General features: G+C 33.3%; 1 protein-coding gene and 1 non-coding gene across 4 annotated transcripts in view; one reads left to right on the top strand and one right to left on the bottom strand.

Moving 5' to 3' along the window:
* Positions 1 to 13,613, bottom strand: part of LUZP2 (leucine zipper protein 2) — a 391,941-nt gene that overhangs the window by 107,189 nt on the left and 271,139 nt on the right. The gene's annotated exons all lie outside the window — the stretch shown is intronic.
* LOC112476732 lies at positions 4,148 to 4,272 on the top strand. Its single transcript, XR_003045191.1, has one exon. It is a non-coding gene; the product is annotated as a small nucleolar RNA SNORA70 (small nucleolar RNA).

The following is a 13,613-nucleotide window of genomic DNA, read 5'->3' as shown; positions in this document are numbered from 1 at the left end:
TATTTAGTAAATATAAATACATATATTTATTATTTTAGAAGATGGCAGGTAAATTTCAGTTAATGAGTCCTGTAATTTCTCTTACAAATAAAATTTTATTGTGAAATCATTGCATTCAATGATATTTCTATGTCATATTTGTTCCTCCTTTAAAATAGACAATTCTCTTGGAAATGAAACCTGCTTTTGCTATTATTAACTCCCTTTCCTATCACAGAGCTCTCATCCTGATAGGTTTAAAATGTGGCTAACCATCTAAGATGACATTGACTCCAGAAATAACTTTATGACAAAAGCATTAATTTTCTTGTCAACATTTATAAAGACCTTTTACTTACTAGTAGTAGGTCTAAAACAGTCCCTCTCTTCAAGGAATTCACAACTCATGAAGGAGGCTGACGAGCACCCAAAGGCTCTGGAGAGGCATCTACTCAGGAAGTGACACTGAGCTATCCTTAGGTGTACAAAGGAATCAGCTAAACAGTAGGAAATGTCAAGAGAGAGAAGAGTATGTGCAGTAGAACTACAAGATATTCGATTAATCATGCATAAGATACTGGTGAAAGAGGTGAGATATGAGACTGGAGAAGAGTGTTGAGGTTGGCCTCATATAGCTCTGTCTGCCATTGAAGAAATGGCTTTTAATGTTTAGCATGAAAGTCACATGATCAGATTTACTTTTTAGGAAGTAGGGGATTTTTTTTTTGTTATTTGTTTCAAATTCAGTAATATATCTACTGTTTGCAGTAGTATAGGTTTAATTAGCAGTTTAGGCAGTATTTTATAAGTAGAATAAAAAACTGATACAACTCATTAACTAAAATAATATCTGATTAGAAAAACGGGCAGAAGAATTGAATAGACTTTTTTTTCCAAAGGAGACATACAAATGGGCAACATGTACACAAAAAGGCATTCAACATTGCATTGCTTTTCATCAAAAGCAAAATCTCATAACACTTCATACTTGTTATAATGATTATCATAAAAAAGACAAGAGATAAGTCTTGGTGAGGATGTGGAGAAAAGGGTATGTAAACTGGTGCAGTCACTATGGAAAACAGTATAAAGATTCCTCAAGACATTTGAAATAGAATGATCCTATGATCCACTTCTGGGTATATATCCAAAGAAAATTTAAAAAGGATATTTAAAAGCTATATGCACTCCCATGTCTACTGCAGCATTATTCAAATAGCCAAGATATGGAAACAACCTAAGTATCAACAGATGAATAGACAAATAAACAGAAAAAGAAGACTATCTATCTATCTATCTATCTATCTATCTATCTATCTATCTATCTATCATCTATCTATTTATCTATCTATCTAGTTCAGCCATGAGAAAGAAGGAAATTCTGACATTTTCAAAGTGGATAAATCTTGAAGGCATTATGCTAAGAAAGATAAGTTGGACAGAGAAAGACAAATACTGTATTCTATCTCTCATGTGTGGAATCTAAAAAATGCTAAACTTGCAGAACACAGAGTAAAATGTTGGTTATTGGCAGCTGGGCAGTAGGGGAAATGAGGATATATTGGTCAAAGGGTACAAACTATCAGTTAAAAGATGAAGTTCTGGGGATCCAATTACAGCATTGGGATTTTATTTAACAATAACGTATTATATACTTGAAAACTGCTGAGAGTAGATCTTAAAAGTTCTCACTACAAGAAAGAAAAAGGCAATTTTATGATGGAATGAAGGTGTTAACCAAGACTATAAATATATCAACTTGACATGTTGTACACTTTAAACTTAGACAATGTTATCTGTCAATTATACCTCAATAAAACTGGAAAAAATCACCAGCTGCTGAGTGTATGTGTGTGTTTAAACTAGCATTTGTTGAATGCTTATTTTGTGCTAGGTATTTTACATAGTGCTTTATATACATTATTTCATTGAATTCTCACAGCAGCCCTACGAGAAAAAAGTTTTTAATTATCTCCATTTTAGAAATGACAAAACTGAAGCTTAACGATATTATTTAATGAAGTCATGTTGAAGCAGTCACTAAGTGATAGAACTGGGATTAGTATACATCTAACACCTGACAGAACTTATGATCTTCTCCATCATGCTATATAGTTTTTACTAATTCTCCTCTGCTTTAAAAAAAAAAGATAAAATAAAGACAAGTATTGGATTTCTATTGAGAAATTAATAAACGATAACCAAAATGTACATAAACATGGAATTGGTCTTTGAGTTTTTAATTCCAGATACAGTCAATCCAACCCCACCAGGCAATATGATAAATTATAGTTTATAAAATAACTTTTTCTCTAGAACAGTAACTGGGCAAAGTAAATATATTGTGAAATTATTAGAAACGATCAGGATATTTTCCTCCTGTTCTGCCTGTTTAAGACTCGAACACCTGTCACCCTCTCTTTGCAGTTCTGCTGGGAATTCTCAGTCCAATGAAGCTATTCTATACCAGAAGCACAGCTGAATGACTACAGAAATTAAGAGAAAATATCTCTCTTTATCCAACTTTGTGAGAGGAGTGAATTCTTTTTTTATTTATTTATTTTTTTTGGAGTTTCATCAAAATTTACCTTACATCTCCTTAGGCCCAGGATTAAAAAAAGTGTTAGAACATATTTCCACATTCCAATACGAGTGGTATAACTGCATAAAGAAATATCAAAATTATGTCACTAATTCCATAAACTTTAAAAATCATTTTGTTCAATCTTTGCTAGTTAATCACCGTTGCATACATGATGACTAAAGGTCATCAATGCTTGCTTATGAGAATAAATTTGGACCCAGTCTATTATTTAAGAGTTAATTGAAGCTTGCCAAATATTGACTGTCGTGAGTAATTCCTTTTTAGAGTAGTAGTAGTGAGGATCTGATGTTATAGTTCAGCCAGACAATAAAATTTAACTGTTATAAATTTCAAAAGAAGATGATTTATTTGATACTTGGAATTTCTTTTTCCTCTAAAGATTACAGGAAAATTCCCACAAGATGTGGCAGGAAGAATATGCTTGTCATTCACTTTTATGCTTCAAGCTTACAAAAGTTAACCTTATTGATGGTTTTATACATTAAATTGATTGGGGAATAGATATATTTTGTTTTAGTATTATGATAAATTTATCTTCACTAATAAGGGGTGTGTTTTGTTAGGGAAGAAAAGGAACCAAGTTTTCTTTGCATGCTCCTAGCCAAATCCATGAAACAATTCTTGGTTGTCTTTCTTGTCTTGCTTGCATCAGCATTTGACACAGTTGATTATTACGTCTCCTTGAGATATTTTTTTGTTTCCACTTATCTTGTGGAACACCTCACCTTTCATTTTGTTGTCTCTGGAGTAACTCACAGTTGAGTACTTGGGCATTTTTACTCTGTACCCCCACTACCACAGTGATCTCATTCACAATGAGATCATGTCTTTAAATACAATCTCTGATGATGATTACCAAACTTATAACTCTTGGTTAGACCTGTCAGACCTGTCTTCTCATCTAACTGTTAACTTGTCTGTCACACATACTCATCTCATGACGCATGCCAAATTAGTGTCATTTCCCCACCAAACCTCCTTCACCTACAGTTATCTCCTTCTAAATTAAGGACAGTATCATCTTTCTAACTGTTCATGCTAAAAATCTTGGAGCATTCTTGACTCTTCTCATTTTGTCACAATGTATATGTTACACAATGCATGTAAATGGCTTATGATAAAGTATATATTCAGAATTAAATGTTGCATCTGCACATTTCTCTCCACTCTTTTTTTTTTCAAGAACTTGTATTAGACAACTATCATAGACTCAATCTTTCATCTGTGTCTCTTAACACACACACATCCCGTATTTACTAGTGTAGAATTTTAAGTTCATTTCTCAAATTATGCTATGAGTCATTATTTTTCTCTTCAGATTTGTCCAGACAAAAGTTTTTTTTTTAAGTTGTCTCTAAAATATTTTTATTTTAAATTATTTTAATTTTAAATCATTCCAATGGCTATAAACACATACTTTTTCTAAGGTTTATAATCATTCTTATTTTATATCCATTTATTTATTTTGTTTTCTTTCTTAACAGTTTTACAAATAATGTTATTTTTCACATTCTTGCATTTATCTCTTGAAGTTACCAGAAACAATTATTTTAAATTTTTTGTCTTCCGCCAATGAATCTGCCTGTGCTCTTTTCCCTGTGGTGGCCTGGCGTGCAACGGCCACCTCCTTGGTAGTGTATGCCACCTGTTGAAAATATTAATTGCCCTAAAGGACCTTAAAGACAGCTCTCTCCAGTGCACATTCATATCTGACCTCATGCTGTACCCAGTCTAGGCTCCAAAAGGGTATGTGGGGTGTCTTTGGAAAGTCCTAGGGCAGTGGCCAGAGTTCACACTGGCCAAGTCATCATGTCCATCTACACCAAGTTGCAGAACAAGGGCATGTGATTAAAGTCCCACACAGGGCAAAGTTCAAGTTCCCTGTCTGCCAGAAGATCCATGAAGAAGTGAGGCTTTACCAAGTTTAATGCAGATGAATTTGAAGACATGGTAGTTGAAAATCAGCAGCTCATCCTTGATGGCTGTGGGGTCAATTCTATCCCTAATCATGGCCCCCTGGACAAATGATTGGCCTTGCTCTTGTGGAGGCTTCAGCGCTACCTGCTGTTTACTCGTGCCCAACAATAAATCCTACTTCCTCTCCATCTAAATAAATACATACACACATACATACATACATATATAAAATGTTTGTCAAGGTCTTCTAAAAAAATTAGTATTATCTATACTTAATTCTATTTGTTAATTTTATTTACTGTGCTTTTTATCCCTGAGTTTCTTATGTGTTTTGGAATTTGGGTATGCAGATTTACTTTGTGATGGAGATGTTATTAATTTTTTATTGTTTTTGCTTTAATTTTCTTTACTTCTTCTCATCGGTACTTGCCTAGTAGTTTTGTGGTTGCCTCTACCTGCTAAATATGCTTTCTACATTTTACTAGCTAGTTGATTTTTCCAAGTAACTTAACCACTGTGCCTAGGTGTCCAAAATTTTTAAATGATAATAAAAAGAGTAACTACTCCATATATTTGTTGTGAGCACTGAAATAATGACTGTAAAGCACTTATCAAGTATTTTGCATATAGAAAGTAACTAAGGTTATCATTTATAATAATAATTGCTATTACTAATTATGTCATACCATATTTTTTATTACAGCAAGCCTAGACTGTCTTCTTTGCAATTAATTTGGATATATTCTTCAAGTTCTAGTCCTTTAAATATTTCTCATTAAATATGTTTTCTAATAAGAACCCCATCATTTGAGTTACCTCCTACTCTCATATTTGCTTATGTTATATCTTAGGGTTGAGGTTATGTTATTGGCTATTTTAAAATTCTGAAGTTTTTATTTTTTTCAAACTTTGGGCTCTTCAAGGTGACAGGGTTTTTAAGGTCAAAGATTACCCCTTTTTTGCATTTTCTTTCCTCAGTGGCAGATAAAATGTTCTTAATAGAGTATGAACATAATAAATTTTATACTAAACTTTAAACTCAAAACCAAATGTTATGTCATAGAGAAATGTGTAAGAGGTGGATTTCACTTATAGTCTAATAATTCTCAAATTACGTATTTATTTTATATCCACAGCTGTGTCACAATTTTCCTTAGTGCTAGACTCAATTTTGGATCTGGTTAAAAAAAAAAGAAAAACAGCTGTCATATTTTTTAAATAAGAATACGTCTGACTATAAAGATTTAATTGAAAGACTTTTGTCAAAAAATAATAGGCAATTGTATGAAAAGCATAATGTTTTCATAGGTTCCAGCATGTTATAAGTTAAGAACTATATTAATTCTCTTCCAACAAAAACAAACAAAAAACAAAAACAAAAACAAATACCTTCAAGTTATACCTTCTGAAATAAGAAAGAAAAAGTTTACAAATAAAAAGCGCAAGTACTTAAAAACACGCACATTGAGGAAATATTGAAGATGGAAAGTTTTACTTTCAAACATTAAGTAGATATGCCCATTTTATAGGTATATGCAAAAGTAAAATAGAATTTCTACTCTGAGTGCCTATAACTATAGGCCTAATCTGTACTGATTCATATGCTAGTTCTTAGAAAATAGTTCAGTATGATTAATATCATTCAATTCACTAGAATGTTATATTTCTTTTTACTATCGATTAATCTGTATTCTATCTGTCTTAATAAATAGAACAAATTGAGATATGCAAAAATGTTAGTACTGGTTAGATAATTTCTTCTAGATATCTGCTCAAACCATCCTTGAGCCTGGTTAAAGTGGGTGGTGACAATAAAGATAACTGCTTAGTGTTTTTTATTAAACTAAAGAACCTGAGATGGATCAAAAGAGAAATTTGAAAAAAAACGACACTAAAATCAAACTATGCTTTATCTAGGGTCAAATGCATCTACTACCTTCTTCTTAAGCACAAGTTTGCTCAGTCCTATCTGAAATTTTGCTCATGTATCCCAAATATCAAGTATTCTTCCTGTATCCTTTTTCTGCTTATCTAAAACTTAATAATCCCAGTACAGCAATTGTCCTTCAAGTGACTTGGCATGCTGTGAGAAGAACAAGGACTGCTACACAGACTTTCTCCTTTGAAAGGAAATTATATCATATTATTATTATTATTTTTGCATGTGAATAAGTAATTTGATCTTAGAGAAAACATCTGTGTTCAGAGTGCATTCTGAATACAGTGGAGGAGTTAGATGTTCATATGATTATACTTAAAGATATCATGGCAAATTTACTTCTCTCCATCTCAGTTTTGACCTCTAATTCTGTGTAAATTTTTACCATTAAAATTAGAATGCTGGTTTTTATTTTGTTCATTTTGTCATTCATTTATTCATTCTTCGAATATTATAAAAGCAACCCATGTATGGTGCGTACAAAAAGACATCAACATGCAATATCGATTCTTCACATTATATGTCATTAGGGACTACAAATTAAAACAGCCATGGGATACCACTACACATCTATTAAAATGGCAAAAATTCAAAATACTGACAACTCAAAATGCTGTGGAAGATATAGAAGAACAGAAACTCTCATTCATTGCTGGTGAGGATACAAAATGGTACAGCCACTTTGGAAGACAGTTTGGCAGTTTCTTACAAAACTGTATATACTCTTACCATATGATCCAGCAATCGTGCTCCTTGGTATTTACCCAAAGGAGTTAAAAACTTACATCCACATAAAACCTGAACAAGGATGCTTATAGTAGCTTTATTCCTTATCGCCAAAACTAGGAAGAAACCAAGATACATGTCAACAGGTAAATGAATGAATGAACGGTAGTACATCCAGACAATAAAATATTATTCAGTGCTAAAAAGAAATGATCTATCAAGCCATGTAAAGACATGGGGTAAACTTAAATGCACACTACTAAGTATAAGAAGTTAATAGGAAAAGGCTATATGCTGTAATATTCAAACTATACAACATTCTGAAAAAAGGTAAAGTTATGGAGACAGTAAAAAGATCATTGTTTTCTATGGGATTAAGAGAGGTGGAGATAAATAAGCAGATCACGGAAAATTTTTAGTGCAGCAAAACTATTCTCTATGAGACTGTAATGGGGAACATGTGTTATACATTTGTCAGAGCTCATAGAATGTACTATAATACCATGAGTAAACCCTAATGTAAGGAATGAACTTTGGGTGATAAGGGTATGTCAAAGTTAGTTCATTGATTATAACAAATGTATTGTTCTTGTGTGGGATATTGAGAGTAGAAGAGGCTAAAGGTGTATGGGAATACAGGGTATACAGGGTATCTGTACTTTCCTCTCAATTTTGCTGTGAACCTAAAACTGCTCTAAGATATAAAATCTATTAAAATAAACAAACATATTCAACTTTATTAAAAACAAAAGAATATATGACTTTACAATCTACAAAACAATAGACTGAAATAATTGGTATATTTGCCATTTAAACCAAGATATTGGATCATATATGTAAAATATATATTTCTTAAAAAACAATATTCATATGATTGCATAGAGACATATTAATAAACATTTTTAAAAACTATATAATAAAACTACTTTAATTTTCATAGTAGCTTTACACCACAAAGATCCCTCTGAAAGTTCATAAAGTAGCAGATTAATAGTTAAATACTTGAGATCTATTGAAATATGGACAGTATATAAGAGATCACAAATTAAATTATAAATATTCTTTTTGATGTTTGCTAAAATAACAGAAAAATAATAAATAAACACACTAAATGAAGAGAATATAATAATTTTCTCAATTGACGTATTTTTACAAATGTACATATTATAAATAAATAAAATTCATACAGTCGACTGTATTTATCATTTTTGGTCTTTATAAACTTTTCGTAAAATCTGATCAATAAAATTACAATATACTTTTAAATGTATTTTGCTTTAATTTAGATACCATTCACATCAGCAAATGTTTTTCCATTTTTATTTTATATTTATGTTAGAATTTTGAATGATTATTTCATTGTATGACTCAAAACCATAACTCCTGCTTCTAAGATTGTGGTCCCAGAGGAGAGAATATGCATAGTAGGTAAATATTATTTATTGTTTATTGAATATTTGAAGCATTTTAATTTTAAAATCAAATTATCTTCAACTTTTTGTAGTTATTTGTATATACAAAGTCACAGGCTCTGGCTTTGGCCATAAAGAACTGAAGCAAAAATACACACCATCAGCCCCCTTACACATGACTTGCTCATCCTACTCACCTTACAGACATAGAAATGCTCAAATCTAGCTTTATCTCTGTTCCATTGTACAAATCTCTCTTACTAAGACATCTGTTTTACCAATATATGTATTTTTTTTTTTTTTTTGCAAATACTCAGCCCATCCTTTTCATTATAGCTAAATATCTTTATCAAGGGTAACTTTTATTTCCCTTAAACTAGAACCAAAAATCCCTCAGTTAAAAATAAAGGAATATAATTGAATTTTAAATGTTTTAACTCATCACAGACTTGACATATCCTCATAATAATTAACTCCATGTAACAGTGAGGTGAGGACATTTAGATTAGTGAATCTCTTAGGTGCACCGGACAAATGAAAAAGCAAAGCCAAGATTCAAACATAGGTTTTGACCTTTATCAGGTCTTCCATCTCCACAGCCCAGGCTCAAAATACACTCTCCATGCCTCCCACCCAAAAGTCTGTTTATGTACATAAACACTCAGCTTAGGAGGAATTCTCTTTTGTGAAACAATTATTGTCATGCTAAACAAAGCACTTTCCACAACACAGATACTTTTGAAAGAACATATTTTTGCCTGAAGTGGTGCCAGAGTAAAGAACAGAAAGGCAGAAAGAATTCCTCTTGAAAAAATTCCCAAAGCAGCTAAGAAATGTCTAGCACTAGCGCAAAGCCTCAGTTACAATAACAAATGAAAGTTTTCACCATCTAGGATTTTATAGTCTAAACTCTATATGTGTAGAGAATGAGAGAAACCCTACAATCTTAAAAAATAGTAATACTGAAACAGTTTGCTTACCTACTAATCTTTACTAAGAATTTCCTGTATGCCAGTGGGTCTCAAAATGTGTGTCCTGGAACAGCAGCATTAGTACCACCTGGGTACTTATTAGAATAAAAAATTATTAAGGCCCAAATTGACCAAAACTTACTGAGTCAGAATCTCTGATAGAGGCCTGGCTATTGGCATTTAACAAGCCTTTCAGGTGATTTTGCTGCTCACTCAAGTTTGAGAAGTACTGATGAAAGCAAATGTAATAACTTGCTCCATATTTATGCAGACAGAATCTAATGGCATTCCATTTCTGGTTTTGTGCTCACAGCTAAATAAAATCTCTCTAGTTCATATCACTTACAAATATTTTAAGTTAACTACTCTCATTCTTTCACTTCTATCAGCCCACCCTGATTGATTTTAAATAATACAAATTATCAGACTAACACATGGCTACCTTCAAATGTTACTCTAGTGTCATTACTAAGCAGCCCTCTCAAATATGGTAAAAGCACACCCATAAATCTTTCTGGCTGCAGTACTGTGACAGGGCTATTTTTCATGATGATGGGAATACGATCCAGACAGCTTTTAACATAAACCTTGCACTGTATACTCTTCATGAATAATAAATCGGCCATGCAAATAGTCTTTCTAATATCCACTTTCACGGACATTCTCTTGGTATTTTGTAAGGGTTTTAAAACTTAACATTGTCTCTGCCTGATTTGCAGTTATGGTTCCCAACAAGCTTATCAGGATTTTGATGCCAAATGTAGACTTGGCTAGTGTTTTCCACTCAAGTCTTATTAAAGCTTAGAGGTGGAGGTAGACTTTTTCTAAGTTACTCTATCAACCTTAACATAGTAAGTATCTTAACCAAACATAGTAAGTATCTTAACCATAGAGTCAATGGCTTATAGTTATAAATAGTGATTTATAAATTACTCATTGGTAATAAAAATGACTGTTGATTTACAAGTTGAAGACATTTCATCTTGCAATTTGCATGCATAGTTTTATATCTTATGGTTCTCCTAATGGCTTTATGAGGGAGGTGCCAGAATGCCCATTTTGAAAGCGAGATAACTAAGGCTGTGCATTTCATATTAAAATATTGCATTGTCCTAATCTTGGGTGCTTGTGTGATGCTTTTATTAGGTAGAAGGTTCTGGGTTTAGTTCTGTGTGATAGACACTCAGAATAGAAGAATTTTAACTAAGAGTTTCTTTCTCTGACTTTCTGACACAAAAGTCAAAGTGCTTGACTCTATTTTTTGACAGTATTGAGGGCCAGACTCCTTCTGACTTGATGTGTTGCCGCCTCTCTGGTGTTGCCCCTGTTTATGGTCCATGGTATCCTCATCTCTATGGCTGCATTCCACCATAAAAGAAGAGGAAAGAAAAAGAGTAAACACTTTTTCTTTATGGATCCAACCTAGACGGTGCAATCTTCTCTTCTGTTTGTAAAACAGTGGCCAGAACTTAGGTATATGGTCCCAGGAGGTAGCAAAGGAGGCTGGGAAATATTAATTCTAGGTGTCAATTTGCTTGGATAAAAGTCAAGTATCTTTCAGAACATAGAGAATAGCTATTGGAAGAGAACTATCAATTTTTTTTTTTTTTGCTACATTTGGCCGCTCTTCTCTCACCTTAATTCAGAACTTGGAATTTAACTCTTGAGATAGGTAGTAAAAACTGGTAAGTAACAAATCTTCAGTACTAAAATTAATTAGTAGAATACATGAGAACACTTTTCTCAGCTGACAATATTAGTCCGCCAAGTGCCCCACACTCTATGAGTCTGCAGAAATTTGATTCTTGCTCCCAAGCCACTTATTATCCATCTGGCGAGAAGACATCACAGATGAAGGGTTTAGTCAGTATTTCTCACACTGGGGCCTTTGAATTACCTTCGGAATCACCTAAGGTGTTTAATAATAAATCAGAATCTTGGTCCCTGCCCAGGCTGGTGAATCAGAATCTGGAAATGTGGCCCAGGAACCTACATTGTATTACTCCCAGAATCACATTAAGCAGAGTGAGAGGAAGAAATGGATAGATTTTGATCCTTTCAGAATCTCTTTGTCTTCTCTTATGTCCTCCATTACTAATATCCTTCTACAGTATCTGCAGGTTAGTCTTTCTATGCTTATTAATCTCTGGCAGCTGTTGAGCTCAAATGTTACAGAAGGAAGATATACAGAATCTTCAAAATAGTCAAACTTTCAGGTGTTATCATATACAAACTTTCTAAACGGTGATGCAAAGTAACCAACAAGGTGTAGTGTTTCTACTTAACAGACAAGTAAACTAAACTGACATTCAAGAGGGTCAAGGGACTTACACTATGCCACACAGCTCTTAAAAGCAAAGGGGGACTGAGATCTCTATCTGACCTCAGGTCCTGTGCTCTTCTTCACCTTTTTGCCATTGTCTCCCAAATAACAGAAGGTTGAGAACATAACCCCAAGCATAAAGCAAAGGTGGTTTCAGTTTTGCCAAATTTGACCCACGAGGATGTGCATTTTGGTACCTCTCTCCTCAGTGCTTACAATTTATTCCAACTAGAAGCCTACTTAGCAATTTTTAATGTTGAAAATAATAGCTAAGGTCAAAGAGTTTTCCTGAAGGAAGTGGAAGGGAAATGATATCGAATGCCTGCCCCCAACACTAATCTAAGCTCTTCACATAATACAGACAGAATAACTCACACTTGGAAACTCAAAGCTTTTGTCACTCTGTCATTCTAACTTATGCTGGGCTTATAGTGTAAATGATCGATTATCCTGCATTTACCTGTATTTTCTTCTAATTAAGTTCAATCATGTAAAGAATATTCATTACCTAAGGAAGTTAGAAATACATGTAGGATTTTGAAGTCACTAAATGCCATTTCGCTTTCGAAATTTGGAAAGACCTACAGCTTGTACAAATCTTGTGCCCACATTTGACTCTTCATGCGGTATGCCTGCTGTGATATGTGCTTTTAGACTAACACTGGGGCTTTAAAGCATTAGAGTCTGTGAATGAACTGTCATCACATCTGTCTTAATTTCATTTCCATCTGCTCATGCGGAGTGCACCTGTACTTGGCTGATTAGACAAGAACAAGGGGGAAAAAGTCTTCTAATACTGTTCTCCTTGTAGTCAAAATGAAGCCTTCACTGTTTAATTGATGGAGTGTTAGAGAGGAAAAAGAAAAAAACACAGAACAGAATTCCCAAGACAAATATTTTTGTGCTAGGTCTCCCATCTACAGGTTTTCACCATGGACATATCTGTTCTGTTCTAAACCTCAGCTTCTCCATCTATAATTATGTCGGCCTCTTAACCACATTAGTATGAGAATAAAAGAAAACAATAAATGTGACAGTGCTTTGTAAATGTAAAAAATACAATTTTTTCAGATGCCCTATATTCAAATGTCATTGAGAGGGAAGCAAAAACTAAAACTTATAGAGTAGAGTTTTCCTAAAATATGGAATTTACTGGTTGATTTCAAAAAACCAATATGTGCTTCTACTGCTTCCATAAGCTTAAATTACTCTTCATTTCTTGAGTATAAATGGGGAATCAAAACATGCAGAGAGGACTGTTGAAGAACTGATAGGTAATTACCATTTTAAATATGTTTTTAATTCTCCAAAATGCTTTAATCTCCTCAAATAGTTTAATAGATGCATTGAGTTACTACTGAGTTACTACAGCCAAGGCAGGGAACAAAGTACTTAGATTAGGGAGTACATCTGAGACTGCAGCAAATAGAGAAAGCAAATATAGCATGAAATCATTTCAGTTGGATATAAGTACCTATAATTAGTAGCAAACATTGTGCAAAGCACATTAAAGGGAATAAACCTCCTTCAGAAGGCTACTGAATTAGACTAGCACTGGTGTATGAGGTGAACTTTCAGTAATTGTAAGAGTGAGACAAGTTTGCCAATGATAGCAACTACTCTGATATAAGAAACAGACAGCCTGATGCAGAGTGATGTGGGAAAAGATAGTGTCTGGACACATAAAAGGGAATCTGAACAACCTTAACATTTATTATAACTAGGAAGAAGGGAGAAAGGG

The sequence above is a fragment of the Pteropus alecto genome, unplaced genomic scaffold (assembly GCF_000325575.1).
Source record: "Pteropus alecto unplaced genomic scaffold, ASM32557v1 scaffold71, whole genome shotgun sequence".
Taxonomy (NCBI): domain Eukaryota; kingdom Metazoa; phylum Chordata; class Mammalia; order Chiroptera; family Pteropodidae; genus Pteropus; species Pteropus alecto.
Note: the sequence above shows the minus strand (reverse complement) of the source record. Positions and strands in the feature narration are given on the sequence as shown.